Here is an 8237-nt window from a genome sequence, read left to right as displayed (position 1 = left end):
AAGTGAATAGACTTAAAGATTTTTGGCTCTCTGAATGCATGTAGGTATGAAATTCTGTCTCCCAAAGGCTCAAGTGCTCTGTTTATTTCTAATGGATGTCCTTCTGCCAACAGTTTCTCTCTTTCTCTGATAATTCACCTTAGATTACTTTCAGTTTCTGAGAATGGTGTCTTGAGATAGCTTCTCAGTTCCTGGCACTGAAGATAAACACCTTCGTTCTGTACGAGGCTTAAGAACTTTCACAATTGTATAAATTGTGGGACACTCATGGCTGTGAATTGTGTGATTACTGTAACAGCAACTGTTACAGAAACTACTGGTTCAAAGAGACACCTCTGACTCAGAGATAACTTCTCTGTGGGAATGATCAGGCCTTGAGATACAAAGTGTTTATTGGGCAGCTGCTAAGTTCTTCCAGCTGCACAGCACTGACTGGGGTGTGGAGAAATTTTGTGCAATTTCAGAGTGTTTTTCCTCACTTAATTCTTACCACTACATTGTGAGGGGGTGTGTCAGCTAGAGTGCTTCTGGTTGTGAGTGACATTAAATACTCCAACCGGCTTGATTTATAAAGGGGATTTACTAGCTTGTTCATGTAAATGATATACACAGAGGTAGTCCTTATTCAGGTAAAGCTTGATATAGGGCTCAAAATGAGTCCTCTGAGGGCTGGGTACTTTTTTTTTGTCCCTGTTTTGCCTTTCTGGCATAGGTTTCATTTTCAAATTTATCCTGAAGGCTCCTGGCAGTTCAGTCAAGTTTGAAATTTTAAAACAGTTGCTGGAGTTTTAATCCTTACACTCTCATATTGTATCAGCCAATGGAAGGGAGATGATCTCTTTTAGCCAACTTATAAAATGAGAAGAGACTATTGTATTTCCCATGAGCCCCAGGAAGGCCTCCTGGCATCTATCTCCTCAGCTCTGACTCATTTATGTGTCCATCTTTGACTGACACAGGGACCCATCCCTGGAGCTGGGGTTTAAACCTCGTCAATTCATACAGTGAAGAATGGGGAGGGAAACAAAAGGTTCTGTTTATAAAAGAAGGGGATTCTTATGCAGGTGGGCCAGGCAAGGCTTACCCCCAGTTAGCAGATGAGAACCTGAAGCTTTTTCAGGGTCACAAAACAAGATGATGACACACAGGGGGCTATTTTTCCCTTCCACCTTTATACCGTCAGTTTATAAAGGCCTGGCCACAGATTTTTTTCTCTGTTTCTCCCAGACTGAGGACAATGCAATGCCATTGGACTGTGCTTACTAAGTTTTGCTGAGGGAAATGTAAGTTAAGTTTAGTGGAACCATTTTCACTCAAGTGGTAGATTAAAATGGAGGCCTAGAAAGTAAATCGGAACAGAATTTGAAACTCTGTAAAGCAGCTGAGAATCTGGGCTTGATCAGTAAAGAGTGAGACAATCTAAAGCAGAAGATGGGAGTGACTTAGTGAAGGGAAAGTTGAAGAATATGAACTGAGGTGGTGAGATTGCTGACTAGAAGGCTAGCGCAGAGGTGGTGACAGTGAGCTGAAGCCCGTAGTGGGGAGAGAGAGACCATGGATAAGACTCTGCAAAGCACCTCATCACCCGCCCCCACCCCCCACGTTATGCACCACCCCCTCCTGTCTCAGGTACTGTGAAGGAAGAAGTGACTGTCTTGAAACTTAGGGCACAATGGATAGATAAAATTCACAGCAGAATAACACAATTCATTTTCAGTTGGGAATTTTAATGCACTTGGAGCTAAGTTGTGACACTTGGATGGAACTTTGGGTCCCAGGCTTTTAATTGAGAATGTTGTTGGTGCTGACTTGTTTGCCTGAGAACAAAAGAAAGGCTTCCCGGTGGAGGAACCAGCCAAGCGGAGTCCCTGGGCTTCCCATGGTCATAAAACAGTGGCTTAAGAAATGCCCCAAGCCCAGGGTCTGGCATTTAGTAAGAATTCTAGAAAGCAAACCCCCTTGATGTGGTTTGTGCTCTTGCCTTGAGGGAATGTGGCCTTCTTGCCTTCTCATGATGTGTTTGGCTTCTCTTTTTTAGCAAATGAAACATGAGCTTCTGGGTCCCCAAACCCTCTCCTGGGGGTGGGGACCCCCACTGCATGGTTGCCTATCAGAGCTCCTCTTTGGCATTTGTTCTTCCCATGACAGGAGGCCAAAGCAGAATCCCCTTGTTGATGCTCTGTGTTCATCAGGCCTGTATGCACCTCTGGCAGAGTGAGAAGACTCCAGGGCTTCCCATGCTGTAATGTCAGTGTCTTCTTGTGTCCCACATGGCGCCCTCTGGGGACACATTGGCAATGCTGGCAGGCAACATTTTCCAGCTAGTTCTGTCTTTCCAAAGCACCATAATGTTGCTGGGAGATCTCTACCAAGGTTAACTCTGCTGAGAGCCAGGGGGAGGGAATAAGCCAGGTGTGATTTACTGGCTGATGCCTGATCCATGGGGATCTCAAGACACTTGGGATAACTATTCAGCCCCAGACTAGGAAGTATTAGGGACATAGCCCTGGTTTTTCCCTTTTTCTACCTTTGAAGGATTCCAAATGACTTACAGGTGATTTATTTTCTATGGATTAGGATAATAAAGGTCACTTAAAACCTAGAATTCTGTCAAAGTTAAAAGAATATTAGTTATCTTTGAGTTCAAATTGGTCATCTCCCAGCTAACCCCATAGAGCAAAGTTGCAGCATGGCAGGCCGGCAGGTAAGTGCCCTCTTTTGATTTGATAAGACTATTTATTTTCTTACTTCTACAAAGGCTCAGAGTCAATTTAAAATGGGAACACATAAAATAAAATGATATAAATATAACAGCAAAGATTTAGGCCCAAGGAACATAAGAATAAGTAACACATGTTCAGCCTGGTGAGAAGGGAGGAAGAGTGCTCACAGCAGGTCCTGCTCCACTGCTTTTAATTTGACTCCGAGCTCTCTGGCAGCCAAAGTAAAGAAGGCAAGGATGGGTGGCACGTTTCTCTTCAGAAAGAAAAAGATAGCTAGATGTTGTGCTGTGTACTTTAAACACATAATATCATTTAATCTTCAGAACAGTCCTGCAAAGTAGATTTTCTTATGTTCAGTCTATAGATGAAGAAATTGAGTCTCGGAGAATTTAAAAGATGTCTGGATTATGAAGGTGTTAAGTGGCAGAGAGGGTATTGGAGTCCACTTCTGTCTGGTTCTGCATTCTATGGTTTCGGCATTAGGATCCACATTTCTGAGGTAAAGGGGGAAAGCAGATAGTGATGTTGGTGCTACCCAGTGCTCTTAAAAGACTCATTTGATCCTCTGGCCTGGACGGATGTTCCTCAAGCCTGGATTTTCAGAGGTCCCACCAGAACAAATTCACTCCTCAGCACAGTGCTGGTGCGCCATAACGCTCACTGATCTGCAGATAAATCTGTGGTCCTAATGTGTCCACAGAGAAAGGCTAGTAGAGACATTTCCCCCTCATCTTCACCTCGGCTCTCAAGTTCTTCTTCGACATTTTCACAGGGCCCTTTTGAGGCAAATGTCCTTACTTCTTATAATCTCAATTTTCCAGAGAGTAGTCTGCTTTTTGAGGGGTGGGATAAATGGTGTCATTATGGGCTGCTCACAGGGCAAGTATATCTTTTTATTTTTTTATTTTTATTTTTTACGCCTACAGCATCTTGTATTCCTAGGTGGTCTCCTACCCAAATACTAATCAGGCCCAACCTTGCTTAGATTCCTTAAGGGCAAGTACATCCTGATGAAACCCACTTGTTTAATGAATCGGCTAGTAGAAGTAAATCCAAAGCAAAGCCTCAATGAGTCTTCTACCACTCCTTTGTTGTGCACCATAGAAAACTTCCCTCTTCTCTGAGCAGCAGAAAGGCTTAAATAAGTGAGACTGGGCTGCTGGGACTTGGTCTTCCTAAGAAAGTACCCACAGATTTTGGACAAAAGGGGATTATTGTGGCAGAAGTGTGTCCAGAGGAGAGAGTGGCCTTGAGAACAGAAACATTCTGCAGCAGCTAGACAGGGAGGGTCCTCCATCCAGCCCATGGATCCTTCTCCTTCACCTACCAGAGGCTGTGAGAAGGCACAGCGCCTGGAGGGAGCAGCCCTGATTTAGTTGTCCTTTGCGTTCCTGCTTCTGTTGGGAACTGTTAAAAGGAAAACTGAGGCACATTCACACTTTTAAGGGTTTATCTGAGCTAAAGTCGATTTGAATCAGGAAGCATCCAGCCTAACAGGTAGAAAGGAGCTCTCAGGACCTGTACAAAATGAAAGACTTTTTATAAGCAGAAGGGAGCAGGAATAGGAAGTTATTATAGGCAAAATAGTGAGTTGGTTATTGCAAAGTCTCCCTCACCCTTTTTTGGGGGGGTGGGGAATGGCAGAGTTCTGAAGGCAGATTGTCTAACGAGTGCCGATCAAGAGATTCCTAACTGACAAGTTTTAGGTTCCATTTCTGGGGGAACCACAACTGTAATTAAGTCTTAGTTTGGTGTCATGGGCCTTAGCATAGTGACTCCATTTTGGTCCTGTTGTCTTGTTTTTTTAACAGGACTTAACCACCTGGGCCTTTGTTTTCTCCCTATCCTCTTTTGCATCAGGGTGTGGTTGGGCCAGTCATGAGGTCAGGCCTGTTAGACCCGGGGAAGTCAGCCCCCATCACTTGTTTTGAGGATGTGTGGATGGGAGGGCAAAAGAGGCAGATGGAAACATAGTCCTGGAGTTATTCTAAATATAAATGGCCAGATCATTGCCCCAGCAGTGTACACTGTTTGAAGAGCATACAAGGAAGGATACATGGAAGAAGCTTTTGGTCATGTTAACGCTCCCTTTAGTGGTATTATTTGTACAACAGATGGTAAACGACCAACAGAACTGGAGGAAATCAAGTATCCTTCACAGCTCGCTTAAGGTGGTGTCTGGGGTGGTTTTATTATTTATAGAGTCATGGAAATAATCTCTACTACACCGTAGTGTGTTGTTATATAATTCCTTTTCGCTCCTGATCACAATGTTGGTGTATACCATATGGTTATTACAGGTAAATTTGTTTTGCTTCAGGTACATATTTATTTCTAGTGTAACTAGCTTTTGTCAGCTCAACCTCAAAATTAATTTAAACACTAAAGGGAGATTTTTGGGAAGAACCAGATCCATTTAGATCCAGAATAGGTAAGTTTTATTTTGGCAGACTCTCCTTAAGGGGGCCATTCAAAGAGAGATGAAATCACAAGAGGGAAATCCCTAGAGTAACTCTATCTAGGGGAACCTCTGTGAATAAAGACCCAGACAAAGAGCCTTTGTCACCTAGGTATACTCAGAGTACTTGCTTGAATTTTAGAGGGATTTTCGCTTTACGAAAATATCCTTTGAAACTGAAACTCCCCTAGTGCTAAAAATTCACTGACATGCTGAAAGTGCACAAACAGGGCAGAGAAAATGAGAGTCTGGGTTAAGAAGTTTAGAACTTTAAGATAACGGAGGAAAGAAGATAATTGGGAAAAATGGGGCTCTGTAATGTGGTGCTAATAAACTTGTTTTGGGAGTACTTATTAAGTAGTCAATTTTTGAAAATAACTGGTTTGTAGCATTAAAATTTTAAAACATATTCATGGATAAATTAAAATTGCTTGGAAGGGTGTAAGGTGAAAAGTGTATCTCCTCCTAACCCCCTCCCCCTGAAGTTATCATGATTAATTGCTTATTATTTATCAGTCCAGAAACTTTCTATGCAAATGGAAAGATATGTATCATATCATTTTTAAAAATCACACATGGGATTACATGTACAGATCATTCCACAGCTTGAATGAAGTATACTTTTCCATTTCATATTCTACTTTGGAGATCTTCCCACTTCTGAGTAAGGACCAGCATCTGTCTCTGAAATGGCTGCACTGTATTTCACTGTGTGAATGTATCATTTTTCTAACTTGTTTTCTGATGAAGAATATGTGTGCTGTTTCTTGGCTTTAGCTATCACCAATAATGGTGCAAGTAGCATCTTCTGTCAATGTCTTGCACACATCTACAAGTATAGCTAATAGATAGATTCATTTTATTTGGAACAGTGTAACTTGGTCTACAACAATTTTTCTTGTCAGTAGTATATGAAGGTCACCACAATCTTTCTGCATCTTTCTAACATTTGCCAAAATCGTCAGAGAAAATAATTCATTTATTCAGTCACTCAAAAATATTTATTGAACATCTACTGTATGCCAAACATATGTGTTAGGTTCTAGGAATTCAGTGGAGAAAGAAATGTAAATGGTAGGACCCTTTCCCAACGGAGCTCATGGTACATTGAGGGAGACAAACATTAATTAAAAAATCACATAATAAATGTAAATCACTTTTTTAATTGGTATAAAAGAAAAATACATGATAGGTAAAAGAGCATATAAAAGAGAGAGGTGCTCTAATTAGGGGTTGGGATGGGCAGCCAAGACACACTTTCCCCAGGAAGGGACAATAGAGTTGCAATCTGAAGAAGAGTAGAAACACATAAAGTGAAGAAAGAAAAGAGGAGAGGGAAAGAACATCAGAGAGAGGGTATATACTGTAGATAGACAAAGGTCATGGAAGAAAACCTAGGTGGGGAGAAGTTAGACAGGAGAGGCAGGATCATGGCCAGACCACACAGGACCCGCTAAGAGTGTAGATCCTTTCCAAAGAGGAGTGGAAAATTTTTGAAGAGGTTTAAACAGGAGACAGACAATCATAGTTGCATTTTGAAAAAATTGTTGCATTTGCTTTGAGAAAAAGACAAGAGTGAAAGCTACCTCATATTGATGTAATTTGCATTTATTTAATCTTGAGTGAGGTTGGTTATTTGTTCTTATGTGATGGACAATTGCATTTCTTGTTCTTTGAATTGCCTGACAATGGCTTTGACAACGTGTTTTTTTCTATTGGGTTCATTTTCTTTTATTGATTTATAAGCGCTCTTTATATATGAAGAAAATAAGCCTTTGATCTGTCAAGAGTTATAAATATTTTTTTCAAATTTTGCCTTTTGGTTATATTTAGATATTTTAAAATATTCATATGGTTAAATTTATTAATATTTCTTTTAATGGCTTCTAATTTCATGTCATGCTCATAAAGGATTTTTTTCCTCTAAGATTATAAATATATTTTCTAATTTTTCTACTCATCATAGGTTTTTACTTCTTAAATTATAATTGATTTATCTGAAATTTATTTGTATAAGAATTGATGTAGGTTTACTTATTTATTTTTGCTGATTGCTGGCCAGTTGTACATAACCTATTAATAAATCCGTTAATTTTTCTCAGCAATTTGAAATGTTACCTTTATCACCTACTGTTTTTATCTATAAAATATGCATTTAAATATAACTTTATTCTGTTTCATTTTATTTATTCTTTTCTATTCTTGCACAAGTACTAATGTTAAAAAATTACAATAGCTTTAGAATATATTTTAATATCTAATAGGGTTCAATCTCATCCCTCCACTATTTTCTAGGCAAAACTGGCATGGTTCTTTTCAAGACTCACTGAGAGCAATGAGGCTGCCAATGTGACCTCCAATACCAGTGTGAAGGTGTTCACCATTCATGGTCTCATCCCTGGTGTGACATTCAGTGCCCGTTGAGAGCATTCGCCGGTTTGCAGTTTGATGTGGTATTCTCCACTTCTTGGTATCAAGATGCCACTGGGATTCACCTCCATCCTCCCCTGCATCCCTGCATTCAGCATCAGTGGAGTAGGCAGATGTCAGGAGCATCTAAACCCTGCACATTCCCTGGGGGATGGGGAGTGCAGGCAGTCCTTAGCTTACTCTTACCTTAAAAATAGAAATGATTATCATCAGTAGTGACAGAACTTCAGCTGTAGAACAAAGGAGGGAAAAACATCACCAGGGTAACTGTTGAGCTGGACTGGACTGGACTGGACTATAGACTTCTCTCTCCTCCACTTATGCAGGCATCTGGTTTCACTGAGCCAGGTCCAGAGTACCTGTTTTTAAGTCTTTCTCCACAGACAGAGCATGAACTTGAGAGTCAGGTAGACAAAGGTGCAAATCTATTACCTACTGGTTCTATGATGACCTTGGACCTCTTAACTTCTCAGAACTGAATCTCCTTTAGACAGCAGGGATAATAAAGCCTGCTTCGAAGAGTTGTTTTAGAAAAATAAATATCTGGACAGTGCCTAGAGCAATGTAGCTGCTAAACAGTAACCATTTTTATTAAGCATCTTTCATATTTGTTTAATAAAAAAGTA

Source organism: Rousettus aegyptiacus, unplaced genomic scaffold, assembly GCF_014176215.1.
Source record: "Rousettus aegyptiacus isolate mRouAeg1 unplaced genomic scaffold, mRouAeg1.p scaffold_m13_p_2, whole genome shotgun sequence".
NCBI classification, from domain to species: Eukaryota; Metazoa; Chordata; class Mammalia; order Chiroptera; family Pteropodidae; genus Rousettus; species Rousettus aegyptiacus.
This window is presented reverse-complemented; position numbering follows the sequence as displayed.